This window comes from Spermophilus citellus (genome assembly GCF_964194105.1).
Source record: "Spermophilus citellus genome assembly, chromosome: 5".
NCBI classification, from domain to species: domain Eukaryota; kingdom Metazoa; phylum Chordata; class Mammalia; order Rodentia; family Sciuridae; genus Spermophilus; species Spermophilus citellus.
The window spans coordinates 3,905,343-3,919,921 of record NC_138186.1 but is presented as its reverse complement, the minus strand read 5'-3'; positions in this window follow the sequence as shown (position 1 = coordinate 3,919,921).

Here is a 14,579-nt window from a genome sequence, read left to right as displayed (position 1 = left end):
AAGAGCCCGTGGAGGCACCCTGCATGCACGGGGGTGGGGGAGACCTGGGAGGTTTTGTCACCATGGTTCACTGCTGCAGTTGTGGTCCCTGGAATCTTGGCCACTGTTCAAGATGGCGGCAGGTCTTGGCATTTACTATGTGGTGCTGGTTCTGCAGAGATTAAAAATGCTGGAATTAGGGGTTTCTGAAGCATTCTGAGATTTCAAAAGAAGGCCTGGGAGGTGAGGAAAATGTAGCAGGGTGGCAGTCCTCATGGGCTGCCCTGAGACAGTGGTGCATGAAGACCTGAGAAGGAAGCTGAGCTGCCACAGAGACCTCTGAGATGAAGTGTTGCCAGTATCATGAGATGTCTGCCGAGGGGAGCTGCAGAAACAGAGCAGAGACAAGCCAAGAGAGAGGCCATGTGGGCTGCAGCCAGCAAGACCACAGGGCAGAGCTCCCCAGCCCTTTGGAGAGAACACCACAACACCATTTGACCCAGATGCTGGACATGAAGCCATAGAAATGTTCGCCCAGCTAGATTTTGATCTTCCTTTGGTCCCATCTCTTCTTTTTATGCCCCAATTTCTCCATTGTAGAATTGAAATGTTTACTTTGTGCCATTGTATATTGGATACATTTAATTGGCTTTGATCTTTAGTCTCACAGCTGAGTTTGCCTGAGTCCCAGAGGAGATTTGGACTTGGACATTTTGACAGTGCTGCAAGTGTTAAGATTATAGTCTTAACACTTGGAAATTGACTAAATGTGTTTTGCATTGTGAAATGGGAACAAACTTTTGGGGTCTGGGGCAGAATGTTATGGTTTAGATATGAGGATCACCCAGAAGATCGTTGTGTGAGAAAATGTAAGAATTTTCAGAGGTAGAATGATTGGATTATGAGAAGTGTGGCCCATCACTTGAATGGATTAACTGGACGTTAACTGTAGGCAGGTATGTCCATGTAGCTGGAGGATGTGGGTCACTGGCGGTGTGACTTTGGGGTTGATATTTTGTCCCTGGTGAGTGGCGCTCTCTCTGATTCCTGATTATCCTGCCCTGAGCTACTCTCCTCTGCCATGCCCTGTCACCATGACATGCTGCCTTACCTCAGGCCTAGAGCTAGGGAGTCACCTGATCATGTACCAAAATAAACTTTTAATCCTCTAAGTTGTTTTGGGGTCTTTTGATCTACACAAGGAAAAGCTGACTAAAATAAACACTGTGTTGGATACCAGCTGTGCATCCTGTCTATCTTCCAATCCGTCTGTTGTATGACATTTATCCTGAGTCCTTCTGCACCTTCAGGCTGCAGGTGCTACTTCAGACCAGTCACCTTACAGGTGCCAAGCTAAGGGGCCCACGGGGGCTATGGGGCCTCTGGATCAGCAAGCTCACTTCCCTCCACCACCAGCCTCCTGAGAAACTGCACTCGAAGCAGGCATCTAACGAGGCAGTGGGCAACTCGTCTATTTTAAGGCTTTGCCGCTTTCCTCCTGTCTCCTTCCTCCAACCCCAAGCTCCAACAAAATAAGTTTCCATTGAGGAAAAGCTGTCTTGGCCCATGTCATCCACTGAAGAAGAGGAAAAAAAGAGCCTACTAGCTGCACAGTCTGCAAGTGATATAATCAGGGGAATTATAGTTCATTTAGGACTTCAGGCATCCTCTTTGTAAGTGAATTAGATACACTTTTATTAAGTTTAACAGGCCAGCATGCAAGGAGTAGAGGTCTTAAAAGCACTGAGTGTTGCCAAGTCACACGTGAACCACTGTGAGCCCTGCTAGATGAGTGCTTTCTGAGCTCCAAATACATCACAAGCATCCATCCGAGAAAATGCTGAGTTTTCTTTTCTTTTCCAATAAGTACCTGCAACTTAGAGGCTTCACCTTTATCTTTGGGCTGTATTATGCACATTCTTTTTTGTTTTCTTCCTCCCTGCTCAGTTCCAGAGCTGTGGATTCCCCCACAACCTGGTGCATTATTACTATCTGGTCTTTGGGCATTATTTTTCATCAGTCTGGAATATTCCCTTCTTTTCTGCCTATTTAAATCTTCCTGATATTTCAAAGCTCAACCAAGTATCTGCCTCTCATTTTCAGTTTCCCTGACTGATTTTTCTTCTTAGAAATTCCCTGCTTCTTATGATCATAGCACTATTGACCTATCTACCCACCTACCCACCTGTCTTCCTCTCATCTCATTACACCACAGTTTAACACTAGAGCGTTTTTATGTCCTGCTGTTATTCTGAGCAGAGTTATGAACATCAAATAAGATAATAAGGCCATTAGAACGGAGGCAGAACCATGAAGGCAATTAACAAATACGAATCATGATTTTACATCCAATTCCTATGCAGATAAAGTCTAGGAACAGTGCGTCACAGTTGGGGGCTCACGTGTGTGTACCGAGGTCAGACAACACTGAGCAGAAGTCCAACATTCTCATGGAGCGAGGCATTCGATAATAGGTAAACATGATCTCCATTCTCTTGACTAAATTAACATTCAAGTAGAGAATATGGACCTTTTAATTGGCATCTTGACACAGCCAAGGTCAGTGGTCAGGAAATTCAGAGAAATCACCCAGTTCCTTTCAGAAGAGAGTGGGAAGGGATACCTGACTAATTAAAGGACCTTGTGAAATCTCAAGTTCATGTTGGTCCATTGTGTCTGGTATTCACAATGGACAAATGACTAGTTGTCATTTACTGGAGTGTCGCAGAAAAGGAAAAAATGGAGGTCTATATAAAAATGTCAAACTACGACCTTAGAAAAATAAAGACTTATTGTAAGTGTTCAGGAAATACATTTTCCATATTCTGTAAATGCAACTTTGTGGAAAACACACACACACATACACACACACAACATATATCAATAACACTGAATTTTTTCTGTAACTTTAATTCATCATTCATATATTTCTCTATGAAACTACCACATAATTGAGAAAAATATTATTAATCTTAATACATCCTCACAGGTTTGTAATCCATTAAAATCTTTAAAAGAGAGTTTAAGTGTAGCCACTGCCTCATAGGAACTTGCAATCCAAGAGGGGAAGTGGTGTTGCTCTGAAGCAAAAGGAATGTAATGTAAGACATACAGGACAGGGAGCAGGAGTCTCCTCCTCATTCCTCTGCTCCAAGGGTGAGGAGGGAGTGGGCGGGCACAAGGCCTGTGCAGAAGCATCCTGGTCTCCCATTGAGCAGAGACCCAGCACTGGTGGAACAGGGTGCAGCTGTGGGATGGTGCGGGGCCTATGCCCAGTCCTGTTCCACCCAGGTCCTCTGCCTGGGCTCTCTGGTCTTGTTTCCCACCATATGCCTTCAGGACTTAAATAGTAAGTCTAAGATTTCATCGACATAAGGTCACAAAGTAGATGAATCTAGTCTGTGGCTTTAGGATTCAGGATAGTGGTCAATTTGGGGAGGACAGAGATTAAAAGGGTAGGCGTGCATTTTGGGGCTTAGAGTTAATATCTTGTTTTTTCTTCTGTGTGTCAGTTTTCCTGGTTTTCACTTTGCTACAGACATCCATTGAGCTGCACAGATACCTTCTTGCACATTTTTAGATTTTTTTGTGTGTGTGCAAGATATTTTATTTCAATATGTTCACATTCACCAAATGTCAACTCAGGTAACCTCTCCTAGGAAGCTTCTCCTGAGACATCTTTTTTCTTCTTAGGGGACTCTCCTCTTTCTAGCTCCCTTGTACCTACCCTGTTGGCCTCATTAAAAACAAGCTTCCACATTTTTTTTTCTTATTTTATTGCCAGGAACTAGAATTTATTAATCTGTGTTTTAAAAATCTATGCTTAATGCAAGACAGACTTAATGACCGAATGACAAGCCTGTGACATTTTCAGGGTCTAATGTGAGGACCAACAAAAGCAAAACAATTTGAAGATGAGGATTCCTTTATTTACATAAAATTCCTAGGAAAATTTGACCAGCATAATGTTATATCTCACAAAATTTAAATTATTAATGGTGAAGTGAAAATCACTGAGTTTCTTTTCCTGGAATTTATCTTATTATTATATTTTCATTTAAAAATGGCTTCCAGTCTAGGACATGTGACCCAACCACATTTGTTGATGTATATAAGAAACTTCTGGATACCAGTGATTTATGTATTCCTTAAATACTTAAGGAGCCTCTTCTAGTTGACAGAATTTTCCATATTCTGAAGATGGAAATACAAAGGAAATGAGTCCCTTTCCTCAAAGAAGATACTGGTTGGCAGGAAGATAGACACGCGTACGTAAGTGCTAAGCCAATAGTATCACCCTGATACCAAAACCAGAAAAAAAAAAACTTATCAAGCAAAGAAAATTTTAGATCAATATCCTTGATGAACACAGATGCAAAAATTCTCAATAAAATTTTGGCAAATTGCATACAAAAACATATTATAAAGATGGTGTACCTTGATGATCCCTGGTTCATCCAGGGATGAAAGATTGGTTTCACATATGGAAATCAACAAACATAATTCACCGCATAAGTAGCCTTAAAGACAAGAATCATATCATCATCTCAATAGATGCAGACAAAGCATTTGACAAAATACAGCACCCTTCATGTTCAAAACACTAGAAAAACTAGGGATAGTAAGAACATACCTCAACATTGTAAAAGCTATCTATGTTAAACCCAAGGCCAACATCATCCTAAATGGAGAAAAGTTGAAACCATTCCCTCTAAAAGCTGGAACAAGACAGGGATGCTCTCTTTCACCACTTCTATTTTACATAGTCCTTGAAACTCTAGCCAGAGCAATTAGACACATAAAAGAAATTAAAGGGATGTGAATTGGAAAAGAACTCAAATTATCACTATTTGTTGATGATATGATTCTGTATCTAGAAGATCCAAAAAATTCCACCAGAAAACCTCTAGAACTAACAAATTAATTCAGCAAAGTAACAGGATATAAAATCAATACCCACAAATTGAATGCATTTCTATATAGAAGCAATGCATATACTTCAAGAGAAATTAGGAAAACTACCCCGTTCACGATAGTCTAAAAAAAAAAAAAACAAAAACAAAAAATAAACAAAAAAACCCCAAAAACTTGAATCAATCTAACCAAAGAGGTGAAAGACTTCCACAATAAAAACTAAAGAACATAAAAGAAAGAAATTAAATTGAAGAAAACCTCAGAAGATAGAAAGATCTCCCATGCTCTTGGAGAGGCAGAATTAATATTGTCAAAATGGCCATACTACTAAAAGTGTTTTACAGATTTACTGTAATTCCTATTAAATTCCAATGACATTCTTCACAGAACTAAAAAAATCAATCATGAAATTCATTTGGAAAAATAGGAGACCCAGAATAGCCAAAACAATCCTTAGCAAGAAGAGTGAAGCAGGAGGCATCACAATACCAGACCTGAAACTTTCCTACAGAGTGATAGTAACAAAAACAGCATGGTGTTAGCACCAAAATAGACACGTAGATCAATGGTACAGAATAGAGGACACAGAGTCTAACCCACATAAATGTGGTTATTTCATACTATACAAAGATGCCAAAAACATACATTGGAGAAAACATAGCCTATTCAACAAATTGTACTGGGAAAACTGAAAATCCATAAGTAACAAAATGAAATTAAACTGCTCTCTCTCACCCTGCCAAAAAAAAAAAATCAACTCAAAGTGGATCAAAGAGTTAAGCATTAAAACAGAGACCTTGTGCTTAACATAAGAAAAATAGGCCCAAATCTCCATCATGTCAGCTTAAGACTTGACTTCCTTAATAAGACTCCTAAAATACAAGAAGTAAAATCAACAATCAATAAAATGGAATGGATTCAAACTAAAAAGCTTCTTCTCAGCAAAGGAAACAATAACATGAAGAGAGAGAGCCTACAGAACGGGAGAAAATCTTTACCACATGCACCTCTGGGATATATAAAGAACTGAAAAACCTTAACACAAAACAAAAAATAACTCAATCAATAAATGGGCCAAGGAACTGAACAGACACTTCATAGAATAAGACATACAATCAATCAACAAATATATGAAAAATTGTTTATCATCTCTAACAATTAGAGAAATGCAAATCAAAACTACTCTAAGATTCCATCTCACTTTAGTCAGATTGGCAATGATCAAGAGCACAAGCAATAATAAGATGAGGATGTGGGGATAAAGGTACACTCATACATTGCTGGTAGAACTGCAAATTGATGCAACCACTATGGAAAGCAGTATGGAGATTTCTCATAAAACTAGGAATGGAATCACCATTTGACCCAGCTATCCCACTCCTTGGTTTATACCAAAGGACTTAAAATCAGCATACTACCGTGATGTAACCACAATTATGTTTATAGTAGTTCAATTGACAATAGCTCAACTATGGAACCAATGTAGATACCTTTCAACAGATAAATGGATAAGCAAAATGTGGCACATATACACAATGGACTATTATTCAGCTTTAAAGAATGAAATTTTGGCATTTACAGGTAAGTAGATGGAACTAGAGAATATCATGTTAAGTGAAATAAGCCAATCCTCCAAAACCAAAGTCTGAATTCTTTCTCTGGTAAGTGGACTCTGATCCATAGCGTGTGTGTGTGTGTGTGTGTGTGTGTGTTGGGGGGAGTGTATGGAAGAATGAAGGAACTTTGGATTATGCAGAAGGGAGTGGAGGGAGGGGAGGGGTTGAGGGGATGGAAAGGGTGGTGGAATGAGACAGACATTATTACCTTATGTGTGTGTATGTATGTATATATATATATATATATATATATATATATATATATATATATATATATAATTACACTACTAGTGTGACTCTGGACCATGTATACCCAGAGGAATGAGCAGTTGTGCTCCATTTGTGTACAATGTGTCAAAATTCATTCTAATGTCATGTAGAACTAGTAAAAAAAGAAAAAAAAAGTGCTAAGCCAAGATTTGCACAGAGAGCTGGGGGAGTCTTAGAAACTGCAACTGTTGAAGAAGCTCAGACCTGAAAGTTTCCTAGAGTTCATGAGCTGGTATCTTCCAAAACACCAGATCTCTTTACCCCGTAGATGGGGATGTGACTCGTGATGTCACACACCCAAGGTCATGAGAACAGGGAGCAGGTGGAAAGCCCGGGGTGGACCTCAGGGTAGAGGATGTGGGAGCTCTCTGACAAGTGTGTGTGTCTCACGCTTCCTGTGAGATTGAAAGTGGAGGTGTGTCTTAGTTCATCACCGTCACTATACAGACTGTCCCTATTGTAGCTCCTCAATCCTTATTTTCTGATTTCTGAGCCAGAGATGTGGCTGTGATCTCCAGTTACATCTCCAAACTGTAAAGATTCTGCAAATCATCATTCCCATCCTTATAACAAGAAAAGAACTAAAAATTGATGACTTCAACCAACCTTAGAACCACAGCCTTGCCCACCACACCTGGAGGGACACTATGATGCGCTTATCTGGGGCAGAAGCCTCTGGAACACTCACGTGGGAATTCCCAGGGGTTGCAGAAGCCTGAGCGCCTGTGGTAGTTCTGGGGCCTGGAGTGTTGGGGGTTGGTTTACCCCAGTAGGCGCTTTACCCCTGGGGTAAAATATGGAAGATCCCCTTGTGGTTATGGTGGGAAGAAGAAAAGCAACCCTTGTATGATAACTCAGAGCCTTCACCCTTTCCCAGGAGCAAGTGTTTTGCCCCTTTCCTCCTAAGTGTGGCCTCAATGCAAACGTGTGGTGCAGTTGCTGGCCTGCAGGTGAATTTCCTGGCTGTCTCAGTACCACACAGAAACAATCACATCTTGTTGTATTTTACAAGTATGTAAGATTCTCAGCAGGTAATTAAACCTCAGATATGATTTCCAATTTTCCAGTGAGCATAGAAATAGTGAAGGATGTAGTGAGGCCCAGGTTTTCTTAGGCCAGGATATATTATTTACGACACTGAAACTTTTTCTATGGCACAGAGAAAAGTGTATTAAATAATAGCACTTAGGAAAAAACTAACATGGCTGGTCTGTGGGTGAGGAAGAAAGCAATTGTCCGGATCACTACATTTTTTTTCAATTACTGAGACAATAATTTTCAAAGTAAATCAAGAAGTTAATTCTAAAGGAAAATATCTACCAACTTTTTAAAAAAAATTTTGTTTGGTTCTGCTTTTTATTGTGGTGCTGGGGATGGAACCCAGAGCTCTGTGTGTGCTAGGCACACGCTCCAACCCTGAGCTCCAACCCAGGCTCTGCTACCAATTTTGGCAATGATTTCCCGTAGCCATGTACCAAATCAGCGCCCCTACATTCTGCTTTCTGATAATGAGAATGGGGTAAGAAAACCCCTTTCCGCGTGGCCTTCTGGTTCCCCGGGAGACTTTTGTCACCAGAGTCCCTAGAGGTGTTGGTGTAGCTGGAGTGAGGAGCATGGCATGATTTGTGGGCTTTTATCCTGAAGACTCCGTGCCGCCTTCTCGCCAACCTTGTTCCTCTGAGCTGCGAGGGTCCTGGCCAGTTGTTCTGGATGCTCCAGTTCTCTCCCTCAGCAGCAGCTGCTGACTGTGTCACTGAATGGAGACTGCAAGGTTCACAGTACTTGCAGGCTCCCTCTCCACCCCAGGAGCATCATGGGGCACTCACATTTCCCTTGGAAGGGAGAAAGCTGGGCCCAGCCCCATGGGCCCTCCTCTGGGCTCAGGGGCCAGTGCATGATACATATCCCCTCCTCCTAAGCCTGACCTCCCAGTCCATGGGGCTTCTCTTCCAAGCCTCCACATCCTCCCAGTTGAGTCTCTTCCTTTGCCGCCTACCCCTAAGGATAAGGCTCTTCCCACAGGCCACTTCTGCTAGACCTTGCTTCTTCTCTGCCTTCCAATTAGCTGCAAAGCCATTCTGTACCCAGGTGACAACTCTTGTATGCAGTTCCTTCTGCACTGATAAACTCATGTCTTTGAAGTGAAATATTAGATTTTATCTGGACTATAATCATGAGCAAGATGAGATACATTCCAAGCACAAATAAGTACTAATTGGAGCTTGCAAAACAGCCAGATTCATAAAGACTCATCATATGTGGGCACCACGGGGCTGATAGGAAAAGTTCATTTTGTAGTGAATCAGCTTTGCTGACTGCCAGTCACCCACTTCTCAGGGCTGTCTCGGTGTCCCCGCCTTGAAGCAACAGGCTTCTCGATAAGCTATATTGGTGACTCTTGATGAAGTTTGGGGGACTATGATAGAAAGTGGATTTAAGTTAAGCTCACAGAGAGCTGAACATGGCTGTGCACTTTTCACCACATACTGAGTGAGATCTGGCAGAAATCGGTTCCCACTTTCCCTCTATGGCCCCAGTAGGTTCAGAGGAGTGCTTTCAGACACAGGTATGGGAACGTGAGCTGTTGGCTGTGGGATGTTGATGAGGACAGTGTGTTGGGCTAGTTGTGTGAGTTAGGTAGACGAGCTTGGAAGCAATAACAAGCATCACAGTCTACATTCCATCCCATGTTTATTGTGGGCACAGGATCTCTACAAGGAATCTATTTTCAGTGGCTCAGGGATTTATGACATTTTCCCTCCTGAAATTTCACTCTTTCTCCATGACAGAGAAAGAGAAGGCAGAGGGTTTCAATGCAGTGCTTTAGCTGTCTGGCCAGCAGAGAGACGCACCACTTCCAGTCACAGCCCAGCAGCCCGATAATGTATTCACACCATCCAGCCTGACTTCTGGTGTCAGAAAACTGTGGCGGGAAGACATTGATATCCAATAACCAGCCAGTGTCTCTGCTGCATTAGTCATCATTGATTCATTGGAACACTTGTGAAATTCTGTGATAAAAATCGTTCTGCCTCTGAGCATTTGCGGAAATCTTGGGACATATAGTCAAGGGTCTACGACACGGGGTGGGGGCCACGTCTACCATGCACAGGAGAGTTCTTGAGTAAGAAGGGCTTTCTCACCCAAACCATTTTGCTATCTTCTGTTTCAACAATCTTAGGACAGATCATTCTGTCTATCTATCTATCTATCTATCTATCTATCTATCTATCTATCTATCTATCTAATGTATCCAGCCATATTATTAGAGCTCAGGCAGAACTCACTATTCAATCCAAAGGTCTATCTAAAATCTTTGAAATGCAGGTACAGCATGTGACAGTTAGAACCCATCTGGGCAATGGAATTTAAGTTTCATAAGGATCTAAATGATGGCTGAGGTTGTGTGGATTCCTCTGTGTGGAGCAACCACGTGGTGAAAACCTCCTAAGTGTAGTAGTTGTTCACGTGGGACAATTGTGAGATTCCAGGCATTTTATCAAAACAACAGACGTATGTAAAGCACTCTGCTTGTTAGCAAGCAGTGCCCCTTGACCGGCCTTCCCTGGGGCTGGCTTGTTCTCCTGGAAGGTCACTCTTACCATCCCTGCTGTGGATAATCACTCTCACCCTAGAACAGGCGTGGTGAATTTAGGTCAATTTCAGAAGAAGCACTGTCACTGAGAAGCAGCTAACATGGCGGTAGCTGACTATAACAGACGGTCAAGCACCTGGCTGTGGATAAAACGGAACAGTGTTGCTTTTGTGAAGTGCTTATACCTTGAGTTGATTTTGGTCATTGGGTGGTTTCACAAAAGCCTTGTGTTACAACATTTTTTTAGTCTTCCTAAGGCATAAGAATTCTGTGTGCCCATCACAAAGAGGCACTGTCTTCAATCAAAGCAAATTACCATTAAGATTAAAAGGCAATTCATTTCTCTCTTGGCCTCTGCTTACTATTCTGTTAGAGGACCTACATGACAAAGTTGCAAATATTAGAGATGGAAAATACTTAAGAATTCCCTGTCTCCTGCTCAGTGATCTTATAACTGATGAGGAAACTGGGCCCTGAAGAAAGAACTGGCTTTCAGCATGACACATCACTTAATGCACATTCGCCAGCCCTAGTTTTGAAGTGCATGTAAGAACTCCTTTCCGGACTGCTTTTCAGAATCACTGGGAGAATCACATCTGATAATACATGCAGTTTTTGAAAACAGTAAAAATCAATATCCATGGGAATGATGATGATGATAAAGATAACATTTATTGAGCACTTAGTATGGACTAGGCATTGTGATTTACAGACATGATCCTAGAACTCAGTACCACACAGTCAGGGAGGCACATTTATCATCTCAGTTTAAACAAGAAGAACTGATTCCTGACTATCTGCTGGGTCACAAGCCAGGCAGTGGTGGGGCCGGAGTTAACCTAGAGGCTTAGTCACTAAAACAAAATCTTGGGATTCTCACCCTGTTGGAAAACACCCTGGATCACAATGTTCTTATTGACAGCACAGTGTTTTCCCAGTTACAAATTAGTTTCATAAATGTCTTTGGAAATAGAAAAAATATAAAATGGAAAATGCCTATCCCTCCCTAGACTTAATCCTGATACTTTCTAACTCTTAGTGCTGGTGTTCTAAGACTGGGAAACAGAACAGCTTCAGACGGTATGTAAGCATTTGTAGCTCAACCTCCTGGTTTCCTATTTGCAGAATATTTTGCCAACAGGGTTCCGAAGTGTCCAGTACTATCACATCTAAGGAAGTCTCTAATCTCTCTGTCACTGCCTTGCTGCCAAAGCACGAGGCTGTGAACCACCAGGAATCCGGACAATAACTGGGGATCATGCAGTGGCATGGGCTGTGGGCTGTGGGCTGTGTGCATGCGCCCGGCCATGTTAGAACGCTGCCACCTTCTGCTTATCCCATGCGCTGCTACTGCAGCCCGTTTCTACAGCAGCCCAGGTCCTCCAGGCTGATTTACCCCGATCCTGAATTGCACTTCTGCAAAACACAACATGACAAGTTAAACGCTCAGCCTGCCAAAAAAATCTTGATAGGCTCAGCTTTTGTACTGCAGCCCCCGAAACACCATTAGGACTGCTGTCCCACTAAAGTGCGCTCAACGTTTTTGACAGTGAATTATCTTCACATCAGTTTATCTCATCATTCACTCCAGTGTTTTGACCATTTGAGAATTCAAAAGAGGGCAGATAAACAGGGAGGGATTGTGGTAACTTTCCCTTGTTCCAGGGGCAGTGACTTGCTCTGAGGTTTGCTGGATGTGGCAAGGTCTCTGCTCAGGTGCATTTTCTGCTAAGATGCTCACTAGACGTGACACACACTGGGCAGGATCATGGATTAGTCAGTGAGGAAGGACAACCTGAGCCTTGTTGCTGAGCTGCGGGGCATATGCTGAAGCCTAGTGCCTGACCCCAGCTCCTGGGCCCTGGTTTATCAGCAGTGAGCTTTTGGTGCCTCCAGGAAGGGAGCCAAGAGCAATCCCACACCACATTGGAGTCCTCAGATCCCCAGCTTGCCAGCTGGGTCCCACCTCTGGAATCCACACCAGCTGAGGGCAGGACTTCACCTCATCTCCATCCCACAGCATCACAAAATTAGCCTTGCCCAGGACTGTTTTTATCACCAGTTCATGTCCCTCCATCTTCATGTGTACACACAGGGCTGGTGTGTTGGGTGTCCTTATTTCATTAAAATACCAAGATTGTTTAATAAAGCTAGAAAGCCAGAGTGAAAAATAATTTCAGAGGTCAAAATGTCTATTTTTAAGTTCTTGCTGACATATTTGTATTGCTTGAGAAACTTAGGCCTTAGATGCTTAGGATTACCTTCAAATCTTCAGAGTCTAGATAATACACCCCCCCACACATAGCTCCATGAGGTTCAGAGGAATCTGGTTCTATCTTATTATAAAATACAAGAAACAAGTAGAAATATAAACTCTTTCCTCATAGCTTGAAGCTTATAGAAACAAAGAAAAGCACCTGATTTCCCAATTTTTTTTACCAGTACAAATAATAACATTCTCACTCTTTTCACTCTATGTATATGTCATTTTTTAGAAAAACTTCTTCCTCTGTTTTTGCATATATTAGATACTTTTTTTTCAAAACACTATATTTTATTCCTTAAAATAGACACACTGTTTTGTTGATTATATTTCAAAAGCTAATAAACTTTGTCATCTTAACGTCAGTTCAGGACAATCTTACTCATCTTGAGACTTGTAAATTATCAAACTAATGAATAATTTAATAGCAAATAATTATAATATAAATGAATAAGCCAAATTTTCATATTTTAGGGGAAGATTCTGTGTTCAAGGAAAATTGACATTTCAATGCTAGTGGGCTGTGACTCTAAGGTCAACCCCCAGTAGAGGACCTCCTCCCCCAGCCTTGGTGGATCTGAAGTCAGCAGTGAGTGTCCTCCAGTGCCAAGTCCCTGGACTCTTCAGGGGTTAATGTTCAGAGTCAGACACCCACAGTGGCCAGACAGGGAAAGTGACCCTCACTGTGGGATGGACACAATGCTACAGCCATTCAGATGAGTACAACCTCCCCACACATTTTTCTAAATGAACTCTGTCTTTGCTTACAGACTCTAACAATAATCTCTGCCTTCCCCTGATGATTTCCACTCCATTTCACTAACTGGCCCAGAAAACAAATGGTAGAGCCTCTACGTCCTCGACAGAATCACAGAATTCAGGACCTTCCTGGAGACTTGCACAGATCTAAGTCCTATGTCAGAGAGGCAGTGAGAGCTCGAGGCAGGAAGGCGTGAGCCCCACATAAATCCCATCCCGAGAAGCCAGGGGCTGGGAGGTAGATCAGGGAGGGAAATGTGTACCCATTGCCATCCTTATTCCTGAAGAGACTCAAGTGCAGAGAGGGACAGAGCTGGTCCAGTTAGACAGGAAGCCAGAAGGGAGCGTCTGGGCTGCACACCTCCTCTCAACGGCAGCCAAGGACTGCGTGTGAGAATCCACAGGGATCATCGAGGCAGCATGGGGAAGCGAAGGACACAGGCTCCAGGAGACAGGGCATCACCAGATCCCACCTGGGGCCAACAGCAGTCACTAGGAGTCCCCTAGGTGTTCCCACGCAGGTGGCCTGAGCAGGGAGCACCACTTTCTGCTCTTAATGTAGAAGTTGTTCAGTGTTTAACCAAGGGTTCCCCAAAGCTGAAGCAGCTCCTACAAGAGCCACCATCACCCTGCCACCTGCTCCTCTGTGCCCACAGTTCTCAGTTTTGTTTATGGGTAAAAATGTCTCATAAGCAACAGCAGAAACGCTTCGCCTCACCTGTGCTCAGGTCTGGCTGCATCCTCACCCACAGGAAGAGAGACGGCCCAAGCCCTCCCTTTTCTCATTGGCTCTTGAACCTCCATAGATTCCAGAAAAATTGATGCCTCCTTCCTTTCTAAAAAGGGCTGTCATTTATAAATCAGGCCAAGCCGTGCCACGAATGTAGGGTTCCTCTTATCAGGGTCACAACAGACGTGCAGAAGCCGACGTTCGGGGAATCGGTGTCATTTACGGGAATGGAGTGGATGGAGTCGGGATTGTAGGTCCCATGAATTCCAGAAGCCCTGCTACTTTTCTGCTATGTTATCATCCCTCCATAAAAGTCAGAGAAAAGCCTTAGCTAATTCACGAAAACCAGGGTGCTGTCCAGCCACTGGCAGGGCCCCTCCCAGGGCCCCCCGACAGACAGCAGCCCCATGCAGCTCCACTGTCTGAATCCCGGTCCCTTCCTCCCCCCCAGCA